Genomic DNA, 12478 nt, shown 5'->3' with positions numbered 1-12478 from the left:
AGCCTAACATATCTTAGTCTTCTAATGAGTATTCTAATAGTTTATGGAATATTTTGAGATGACTTTTCAAGGAATTATAATATATTTTATATAGGAATAAGCTAGGGGTTAGGGTCCAGTAATTTAGGGTCCAGTAGCTTCCAAGAATCCTCAATCTAATTGAACACGTGTAGTATAACCCTACAAAATTTCGATGTCTAAAGAGATCTCTTAATTTATTGTGATAATTAGTGTTGCTCTCTAGTGTTTTATTAGGAGGTTGTCACGTACTGAGCTACCCCTGAGACGCAGACACGGGACCTAAGACCACAACTGGCCCCAAACTAACTCTGCTGGCACGACATGAGCATACTAGGATAACAAAATTTGATACGGAAACTTAAATTTCATGAAAATGAAAGTTTTCCGAATACCAATTCTAAAACATAATGTAAATCAAATCTGAGAGTTTAATACAAGAGAAATATCAAACTCAAATACTAAGTGGAATCTAATTATGTCTGAGATAGGCCTCTAAACTAACTAGAAATGTTCGGATATGCAACAACTAGACCTAGCAAAACTGAAACTAAAAGATTGTGAAAATGAAAAAGATAACATAACCATTGTATTATGAGAATGAGGACTCACCACTGATACATGTGAGCTGGATATCGGAATGGGATCTATGCATGGTCTAAATGCTGAGATCTTTGACCTACATCACGAGAAGATGTTGCGCAAAATATGCGTCAATACTTCAAAGGTACTAAGCATGTAGGATAGAGTAAAGCTGAAATAAACATAAAACTAAATAAATAATAAAGAAAACATGTTGAGACTGAATAGTAACTTTACTAAAATGTGTTAAATGCAATTGAGTATGACTGAACTGTAGGATCTACTAATCGATAATAAAATAATATGAGCTAAATGTGGAGTCTGATATATAAGCCCCGTCGAGAGGACCCAATATACCCGGACAGAGGTATAGAGGCATGATGGTGTGATAACAAATATGATGCCCACAGAGGACTATTCGAGTACAGTGAATCTAAGTCAATTCGATATTATGCTACTAAGATTAAGTGATTAACAAACTATGACTGAATTTTCTGTACAGCATAAACTGATATGCAAAATCAGAATACACATCAATAACTTATGACACATTCAAAAATTGAGGCATGTATATCTAAAATAACTAAAATATCTGACCTAACATGTGTAATTTAAGAACTAAAGAAATACATAGCTAGGGTTCTAAGATTTATGGATAAAGCAAAGTAATAACATGCTACTCTAATTTGGAACATTTATATAACTATTCATGATAATCTGCGGAAGTTATAGAAACCCTAGGAGTAGTCATGATAAGGGAATCAAAAACCGAAATCTAAAGACCTAATGGGCGAAATAAACCCACTAGTATAATACCAAATACTTGGTGATGAATTCCACGGAAAAATCTTTTGATTTTGGGGGCTATAACAAATTGAATGTTGTTGCATCTATGAACAAGGGTTCTTGACATCTTTTCTCCTCGCTAGATCTAGTTTTCTATGTTTTGATGAATTATTTGACTTAGGTAAGTTCTAGTTTTCTTTCTAGTCTTAATGTGACGAATACCTCATAATATAAGGTATAAATGTTGTAATTTAAGGGTCAAATGAATAAGGAAAAACACCAAAAGACCCCTGATTTAACTGTTGTCGAAGTAACTAATTGATAGCAAATGGACCATCGATCGAATGATTGTCCGTTCTGGTTAAGCGTTAGTCATGAATGAGGGCACGTTCTAGGTTGTCTGACCTACGTATATGAACCATGTGCCGTTGTTGACCTACTGACCATGGGTTAACACTTAGCGAATTTTCTAGATTGGGTTTTGGAGGTCTGATCCACAGACCGCGGCCTGGTCTCTGGACCGTAGGTTGCCATTGTTCATCACTTAATTGAGGACCACTAGCACAGTTAGTGGGTGGGAACCTTGGGTTGTGCCTGCACCTTCTGAAAATCTGTACTTTTTTCTTAACCTTCGAACTTGACGACCATGGATTTCAACTGTTACCTCTTCATAAGTGAGGGTGTCCTTCACAACCACACTTTCCAAAGGCACAATAGATGCTGGATCAGCCACATACTTCTTCAACAACGAATATGAAAACCAGGTGCAGTTTGCAACTCTAACTCATAAGACACTTTACCGACCTTTTTCAAGATCATAAGGGCCTACATATCTAGGACTTAGCTTACCTTTCTTTCCAATTCTCATCACCACTTTCATAGGTGTCACTTTTAGGAAGACCAATCATCAACATGGAACTCTAGTTCTTTTCTCCTTACATCTGCTTAGGATTTTTGGCCAATCTAGGCTGTCTTAAGTCTATCTCTAACGAGTTGCATTTTCTCTATAGCGTCACGAAATGAATATGGCCTTATCAAAGCTTCTTCCCCTACTTCAAACTAGCCTAGAAGAGATCTAGATCTACACCCATACAATGCCTCATAAGGGGCCATCTGAATGTTTGAATGGTAACTATTATTGTAGGAGAAATCAATAAGAGGAAGGTGATCATTCCAACTACCCTTGAAGTCGATCACAGAAGCTCTAAAGATTTCTTCTAAGGTCTTAATGGTTCTTTTTTCCTGCTCATTATACTAAGGTAAACATGAGTAACAATACCCTTTTGAAATGACACTCCAGAAATTAGAGGTAAATTGAGGACCTCTATCTTAGATGATAGATAATGGAACCGTGTGCAACCTCCCAATCTTATTAATGTAAATCTTGGTTTAGTCCTCTACTGAATCTGTAGTCTTGATCGCAAAAAAGTGTGAAGGACATAGTAATTCTATCAACTATCACCCAAATGGAGTCATGTTGTCTGCGAGAACAAGGTAAACTTGTGATAAAGTCCATGTTGATAACTTCCCACTTTCAAGTAAGAATGTCAATCTCGTGAGTCATACCTTTGGGATTCTGATGTTCTACCTCGACTTGACAGCATTTATGGCACCTAGCCACAAAATTCGCTATATCTTTTTACTACCATTCCACCAATAGACTTCTCGCAGTCTCCATACATCTATCTGGAGTTATGAGCTTCTGATAGAATTTTTTATCTCAAATCTCCCACCTCAAGAACACATAATCAACCCTGGTGGCGAAGTACACCATCTCTCCATTAGGAAAAAAGCTCTACTCTCTGTAGATGTACTGCACCCTTGAGTTTAAGAAATACCGGATCACCGTCTTTTTTTTCTTTGCCTCCGCTACCAATATTGTCAACGTATTTGGGTAGATATTTTCTTTCTTCCTCAGCATGTGCTACACTATCCATAAATAGTCTTGCAAGGGCATCTGCTACTACATTTTCCTTACTAGGATGGTAATGTAAACTCATGTCATAGTCCTTGGGAAGCTTAATCTATCTTCTTTGGAGAAGATTCAACTCTTTCTGGGTGATCACATATTGAAAGGATATTATGGAATGTGAACACATCTACATGAAAACCATACAAGTAGTGTCTCCACATATTGAGCGCAACCATAACTTTTTTAAGCTCGATGTCATGATTTAGACTGTTCTTATTATGCACCTTAAGTTGTCTGGAAACATAAGCTATGATCTTATCTCGCTGCATAAACTCACAACCTAGGCCAACTATGAATGCATTAAAATAAATCACATAAGCATATGAAACCTTTGGTAGAGTCAAAACAGAAGTTGTAGTCAACCTTGTTTTTAGTTTTCCAAAGCTCGTCTAACAATCCTCTAACTACTGAAACATGACATTTTTATGAGTCAACTTACACAATAGAGATACTATGGATGAAAATCCTTCTAGAAAACTTCTATAATAACTCGTGAGACCCAAGAAAATTCTAATATTTGTAGGAGAGATAGGTTCGGGTCATTGTTTCACTACTTTTATTTATAAGGAATCCACTCAGATCCCTTTTCTTGATACTATATGCACAAGGAAAGCAACTGACTGCAACAAAAACTCACCTTTGTTAAATTTAGCGAATAACTGGTGATCTTGGAGAGTTCGCAGAGAAACGCTCAAATGACTCACATATTCTTCTTCATTCTTGGTATAAATGAGGATATCATCAATACTAATGATAATGAAGAAATCCAAATATTGCTTGAACACTATGTTCATCAAATCCATGAAAGCTACAGAAGAATATGTAAGTCCGAAGGATATAACTACAAATTCATAATGACTATACTGCATTCTAAAGGCTGTGTTCGGAATGTCACTATCTTTGACTCTAACCTGATGATTATTATCAAAGATTCGTAATACAAGTCACTATATCGAGAGAATCTTTCTGAACTTGGTGATCCCAAAAGGCATATAACCTATTTTGGCGCTATCTGCCACTTGTATAAGATGAGTTACCCTTCTTAGTCAAGCGACCTGATGGCGCTGCCGAATTGGTAGACTGTTCTCTATTAGAATTGCCTCTGTCACCCTTCTTATAAAAAAAATCCCTCAACCTATGACTAAATTAACCACACCAAAGCATCCTTCTTTTCCTACAAGTCACTCGCCCAAATGGTTCCTACCACACTTAGGATATGTTGGGTAGGTTTTTGTACCTAAAAACACTTCTCTGAGAACTAGAGCATGATGCCCTACTTTTTTGATGTTGTCTGAGTTTGAAGGATGGAATACTAGTTGATGAAGGGTCTGAGCCTAAAATTTTTTGTTGACCCTACGAGCGACTTCCACCACCCGAATTTTTTAGAGAATACTACTAGTTTCTAGTTCTACCCTTCTTATTTTCAATAGCCTATTCCCTAAGCTTATCATCCTCAACCTACTGAGCATGATTCATGAGCTTAGAGATGTTTATATCTCCTAGCAATATAGTATTCCTGCACTCTATCTTCACCAAGTCTCACACTCCATAAAGAAACTTATTCATATGGGCCCGAGAATCAACAACCATGTAGGAGTATACATGGAGAGATTGGTGAACTTTAGCCCATACTCTTGGAGTGTCATAGATTCATGTGTCAATTTTATGAACTCCTCAACTGTTGTCTCTCTCAACTCTATTAGGAAAACCCTGTCTAGGAAGGTCTCACTAAAACTATCCCAACTGATAAAAGATGCATCTGTACTTATATACTCTTTCCACCGAGTATACAAGATATGAGACACATTCTTAAGTTTGTAAGATGCTAATCATTCCCAGTTATCTACACCAGTTCAAATATCTTCTTTACCTCATAAATGGAGTTTAGTGACTCTAACTTGCAATCCTAAGAGCTGTGGTGTATTCATCCTAAAAAAATCTCAAACTCTAGCTGCAATTGTCCCAACATTAGCATTTGCCTAAAATTGAGCACACTGATTGTTCTAGCTGGCCACACTCTGAGTTAACATATGTGTGGCGTTCTAGAGCTCTACATTTTAGACTTCCTTATCTGAGACTGGAGGGATGCATTTACGTTCATGACATTTGCATTCCTAGTGTAAGCTCTACGAGGTGACATGATCTAAAATGTAGAACGTCAATTTCGAGTAGAATTAGATCAATCCTTACACATGATAAGATTTACAAGAAAATGGAGATTTTCCTAAAACATTTTGTAGCCTACCTCTCATTAGATGTGGTGCACGCTACACACCCATGAAAAAGACTCTACCTATTGTGACTTTTTACACATCCTAGACACTTAAGCCTAATACTTTGATACTATGTTCTTCACACCATAAGCTACCCTTGAGATGTGGACACATGATCTAGGACCACAAGTGACCCTAAGTTAAACCTGTTGGCATGACATTAGCATACTATGATAAGAAAACTAATGAAAGAACATAAATGTCATGAAAATGAAAGTGATCGGGAATACCCATTCTAAAATTGAATATATATCAAATCAGAAAGTTTAGTACAAGAGAAATATAGATATCAAATACCAAGCTAAATCTAACTATGCCTGAAATTATCCTCTTATCCCACTAGAAATGCTTGGATATTCCCCAACTAGATCTAGAAAACTGAAACTAAAAAACTAAATAATAGAAAAAATATGACATGATAATTGTCCTCAAAGAATGGTGACTCACCACTAATACTGATGAGCTGTAGATTAGAAGCTCATATATGCGTGATTTAGATGCTGAGAGCCTGGACATACATCACGAGAAATTTAGCGAAAAGTATGCGTCAGTAATGGAAAGCAATTGAGCACGTAGGATATAGTAAAGATGAAATAAACATATAATTGAACAAGCAATGAAGTAAGAGCAAAATGTGATCATAATATAACTACTGAATGTTAAGCTAAGTGAATACAAAGACTAATGTATGACTTGTTGAGTCTTAATATTGACTGTACTAAAATATGGTCAATACAATGGAGTCTGACTCAATTAAAAGAGCTACTTATAATAGATAATAAAACCACATGACCTTAATGTGGAGTCCGACGAATACACGCTATCTAGAGGACCCAATATATCCGGTAAAATAAATAGAGGCATACTGGCACGATCACTAAAATGATGCCCACAGAGGAGACTTACAACCTATTTTTCTCGTAATTATGGGACAATTCAGGTACGCTGAAACCTACTCTAACTCGGGATTATGTTACTCATAATAGATTAAGTGATTAACACATTATTACTCAATTTGTGTATTTTTTTGAATAGCTCACACTGACATTCACACTGAGAATGCACATTAATAACCAATAATGACACATTAAAATAAGGCATGTATGTCTAAAATAACTTAAATATCTAACGTTGAATGTGTAATTCAAAATCTAAATAAATACATAGTTCGAGTTAAAAAATTGATGTAAGAAACAAATTAATAACATGATAATCTAATTTAGAACATTTCAATAACTAATTGTTGAAAATCTTTTGAAGTTCTAGAAACCCTAAGTCTAGTCATGATAAAAAAATCATGAATCTGATTGAAATCCAGGGATCTCATGGGCTAACGAAACCCACTAGTGAAATCTACACACTAGGTAACATATTATTGGGAGAAGTCTTTCGATTTTGGGACTGTAATTGATGGAATCATTTTGCGCTCTTGAACTGGGATTCTTGACCTTTTTTCTCCTCTCAAGATTTACCTTTCTATGTATTGATTAGTGATTTGACTTAGGTAAGGTCTAGTTATGTTTCTAGGCTTAAACTAACTAAAACCTTATAATTTAGGTCTAAAATACATATTTTAGTGATTAAATGAATAAGTAAATGATCAAAAGACCCCCGACTTAAATGTTGTCAGAGTTACTGATGAAAGGGACTGATGGATCGTCGCTCAACTAGTGGTGCATGCTAGTAAACCATCAGTCCTGTCTGAGTGTGGGTTGATACTTAGCCAATTTTCTAGTCTAGTTTCTATGTCCTGATCCACCTACCAATAACACGAACCGTGGCTCGGCCTACGGACCATATGTGTCATCAAGGGTTAACACTTAACCAATTTTTCGGCTGGTTGTAAAGGATGGGGAGGGGTCGGGAGTGAAAGCCATGGACCACCAGTGTAGTTTGTGGGTCTCCCTAAGGTCCATGGGTGGTAACCGTGGGTTGCACCTACAACTTCTCAAAATGGGCATTTTTGTTTATTTTTGGATATGGGATGTTATAAACGTGACCTAGTGGTCTGGAAATATGTAAGAGGCTCTGAGACTGTGTAGAGTGATGAGTGGTAGTTTACACTCATTTTAGGATTTTTTATTTCAATAATTTATGTCAAAAATGCCAGTTTTTTTCGTATTCCAATGATTTTGAATTGTTAAACTAATGGAATGTAGAGGAAAAATGAAGGATGAATACATCTGAAAAGAGGCAAAAAGCATTTGAAAGAGTGAAAATTCCTAATTGGTGGTCGCCTAACAAAAAGGGTGGATCGCCCAAAAGGTATGACCTTGCCCAAGTTGATAATGTTCAAAGTAAAACATACTCAAGGAAAGTTTACGAACTAAAGACACTATTTATGATTATCCAAAGTGCATGGGCTAAGTAGGAATTCATTGCCTGAAATATCATATTTCTTAGCATAAATGAAAGCTGAAAGGGAGAATAAGGTGGTAATCGGTGACCTGATGAATGTGAAAATGAAAGAATGAATCGATCCAGTTCACCAACCAAAAGGCTAAAAAATATGAATCCTGAAGCAAATGAAAGGCGAGTTTATGAAAAAATGGCGATCCATCAATAAAGCAATTCGAGTTAGTTTCATCGAATGAGTAAAGATAGAATCATGGTCAAATTTTGAGGAAACTATAAATACTAAGAAAAAGAGAGAAAATTTATTCAGAACTTGTATGCGATTTTTGAATGTGATTTTGGAGGATTAGTTTTTGAGCCCGTGAAGAAATTTTCTTTGTTTAAGGTTTAGATACACTCTAAAAATTGACGATTGAGAGCTGAAATTGAAGTGGTTGTTGATTATTCATGCTTAATTTCATCACATCCAGAGATGCGATATTTATAGGTATAATTTCCATACTCTTTATGATATGTCACTAAAACCTGAATTCTAAGGGTGCAATTATGGTTCGGCTGTTGAATTAATGTAATAGACATTGTGTGTTGCTATGTTTTATTGCTATATATTCATGGATTTGAGCTAATCTACATAGTGTTATTTCATGGTAAAGTTGCAAACTTAATTCTATTCTTGATCTTTGATCGATTCTTAAAATAGATTAATTGAAGTAGGTAATTAGTTTAATGGTTGCAATTCAAGTTTGATTTCTATGGTTTGCTTGAAAGAGAGAGTATTGTTCATCTCTAATTGGACAAATCTTCTTGAGAGAGATATTTTTGTAAGGTAATGAGTTGATTTGAAATTTACATAGATGAGACCGAAAGTAGTAGATCAAAAGAAGATTAGTTTCATTGAAGATTACTCAGTCTATCCATGATTATCTAAAACTTTTGAGAAAAGCATGTACCCTCCCTTATGTGACATCCATAATAATCCATGCACCTGTAGATTATTCCTTACTTTTTTGAATTTCTAATTTTGTTTAATTAAGATTATATTTCAATCCATTTTTGTAAATTTGGTTGAATAATCCACTTTTTTAATCTAAAATCCTACATTTGATATATTCATATTCTTAATTTTCTAGTTAAATTATTATCCTTAAACCTATTCCTTGTGGGATTTAATCACGATTCTCTGTTGAGTATTATTATTTATAATGACCTATTTCTCTCTGATTATTATTAGTGCAAGTGGAGTGTTACAAAAAAATGGCACCTTTTTTGGGAATGGTATCTAAGGATTGAATTAGTGAAGTAGTTTTTAAACTTTTTAATTTGTAGTAAATTGTTGTTTAGTGTTGTTGTGATTCCTATTTACAAGTATAAATATGAGTGATAATGGTAGTGAAGGCTCTTGTCACTACTCGCAAACTTATCAAATAGATTACTTGAATGATATGCACATGAATGTCACTGAGACCAATGGATCTATTTGGTTACCTTTTACAACAGGGCGAGGCAATGTTCCATGTGAACAAAACAATGTTGCAACTTCTCCAAATGATAGGAATGTTTGGGGGTTTTGATCATGAGAATCCTCATGAACTCCTTTGAAACTTTGTGGATATTTATGGGTCATTCGTCTTTATATATATCTCAAAAGAATCTATTTGGTTGAGATTATTTCCATTTTCTGAAACAAGGGAAGCTACATGGTTTGCCACGTTACATCATGATTCTATCACTTCTTTGGAGGAGTTGAAAGAAGCTTTATTGGAAAGAAAATTGGTAAATCTCAGGGACAACATCTAGAAATCTACAAGTGTGGGCGGTGAACCTCTTCATGATACATGGTTCTAAATCTAAAAATTATTACTACAATTTCCATCAGATAGTGTTCCAGATAATTTTCTGCTTTAATACATTCATAATAGCTTCGATTTAAACAAGCAAGGTGTGGATGATCAACCTATTAAAGGTAGGCTAATGCGACAACCATACTATGTAGCAATACTGTAGCTATATGATATGACAAAGTTAAATGGAGCATGCATACTAGAGAGGTTTAGGTATTTTGTATACAATTGAGTATGAGTAAGGAACAAATTTACAAGAACAATGAGCATCATGAAAATATAGTTAAAATAATGAGTCATCTTAATATTTCGTCCAAACATTTGATGGGAGGTGAATTGAAAATCGTAAAGGTCATTGGAACAATTAGTGGTTAGTGACTGGAATATTCCATGTTTGAGGCACTGTACAACAAAGAGGCAAATTATACATGGGAAATCAATTGGAGGTTCATATACTGACTACCCTAAATTGGATGGAAACCAAGGTTGGAACAAGGAGAGAGATATTTGTTAGAATGATTGGAGAGAGAAAGAAGTGGCAACCGGAGAGAACGTGAGGCTAAAAAAGATGATACATTTTCCACTAACAATCACCCGAAACCAAAATAACAACCTGGACCGGAGAGAAACCAAAGCAATGATATGCTAACATGGATATTAAAAAGCTTGATAGGTCCGACAAAGTATTGAAAAATTTGATTAATTACTTCGCCACTTTGATTCAAATGCTTCCTTATCATTTTGTATCAATAAAGAAGTTGAAAATCAAATGTGATAAATATTTAGTTATCTAAATCAAACACAAAAGGTAACACTGATTAGTAACACCATCCTAAAACCAAAAAATTATTGTTGATTAGTAGGAATTATGTCATTCCACGAAATTAAATAAAACGCTCTTTGGGAGGCAACCCGAGATCATTTTATTAATTTCAATAATGCTGTTGTGACTGTAGGTGGATAAAGAGTCCAAAGGTTAAAGAAAGTACATTAGACGATGCATATACCAAGTTGGTTATGTGCCAAACGTATTGGGCGGGCGTCTTCATATCCGTTTTTTTAGGCAAAAATGTTAAAATTAGGTATTGTCAGATTTAGCGAAAAAGAACCAAATCGGTAGGTCATCGAATCACAGAAAGGGAACTATATCGGGTCCGCAAAATTGGTAACACCTCAAATACTAGACCTAGAAAAAAATGTCAGAAAACATACATGAAGCAGTGAACCATAACAGGTTCACGGATTGTGATAGGGTCCACGCTCCATCGACCTACTCGTGGTCTAGAGTTTCACTCCACCAGGCCCAGACATTAGATCACGAGACCCTTCATAAATCATTGTCTTGACGGCATGTCATGGTGGCGTCCGTAGGGGGTGAACCAGTAGATCCTAAAGCCTATCCCTTAGAGACCCCTCAACCCAAGTATAGACTATTGGGACCTACACAGTTCGTGGTCCTAAAAATAGGTTATGGGCGCATCGGTGAAACCTAACTAGTAGGCCCTACGAACTAGGCCTCCAGACCTACCGACTAAGGGGACCTTGACGTTTTATTGTCCTCCACACAGGCCATGGTAGGGGCTCATGGACCAGGCCATAGAACCCCAACTCCTGGCCAAGAACCACAACCGGTCTCATGGTCCATGGTCCCTTTCATAGTCCATGAAAGTGGTCGTGGTCGGCCCCGTCAAATTTTTAAGTAGGGTTATTTCGGTCTTTTTCCCAATTTGTTGGACACCTAAACTACCTTGTCTAACCCCTAATCTACGTTGTTTTGGTCAGTTTTAACTTCAAATTATAGCTAGAACTTACCTACGTCAACTCATTCATCGAAACATAGAAAAATTAGAGCGTAAGAGGAGAAGGTGGCGAGCAACCCTAGTTAAAGAAAGAATCAAGGTTCCTACCGTTCCATCCCCGAAATAGAAAGTCTCGCCATGAATATTTTCACCAGGTATATGGGATTTCACTAGTAGGTTCCTTTCCCCCATTAGGTCCCTAGATTTAAGGCAAATTCTTCATTCCTTTATAATTAACTAGATATAGGGTTTCTATAGTTATTGCAAAATATTATGAATTAGTTATTTAATGTCCCAAATCAGTTTATCATGGATTTTTGAAGATTTTAGTAAATCTTTCCTTCATAAATTGCACTTGTTAGGTTAGTTATTTCATATATTTTTCATATTTTCATACATACATGCCTCAATTTCAAATGTTTCATTATCAGTATATCAATGTTGCATTCTTAGATATTTTATGTTAGTATTTTGAGCTATCAAGTGCTACATAATTTAAGATATAATGTGATAAATTACTTAACTATATGGGAAGCTTAATGTCGAGTGAATAGGGAGCAATGTACCCAGATAGACCCTGAACTACGAGACTCTTAGGTTGTAAGTTCCTTCTCTGGGCATTATTTTAGTAATCGCACATGCATGCCTCTATACCTTTGGTCAGGTATATTTGGTCGTCTCGATAGGGTGTAAACAAAGGAATCTACATTTAGATCATTTGGTTTTATGTCAGTTATTAGTATCTTCATACAATTCAATCAGACTCCATTGCATTTAACCATGTTGTCAATATAGTTCAATATTCAGTGGCAACATATTATAAACTTGGTCATTGCATTAAGAATTTCATGT

Source organism: Solanum lycopersicum, chromosome 10 (assembly GCF_036512215.1).
Source record: "Solanum lycopersicum chromosome 10, SLM_r2.1".
NCBI lineage: Eukaryota > Viridiplantae > Streptophyta > Magnoliopsida > Solanales > Solanaceae > Solanum > Solanum lycopersicum.
This window is presented reverse-complemented; position numbering follows the sequence as displayed.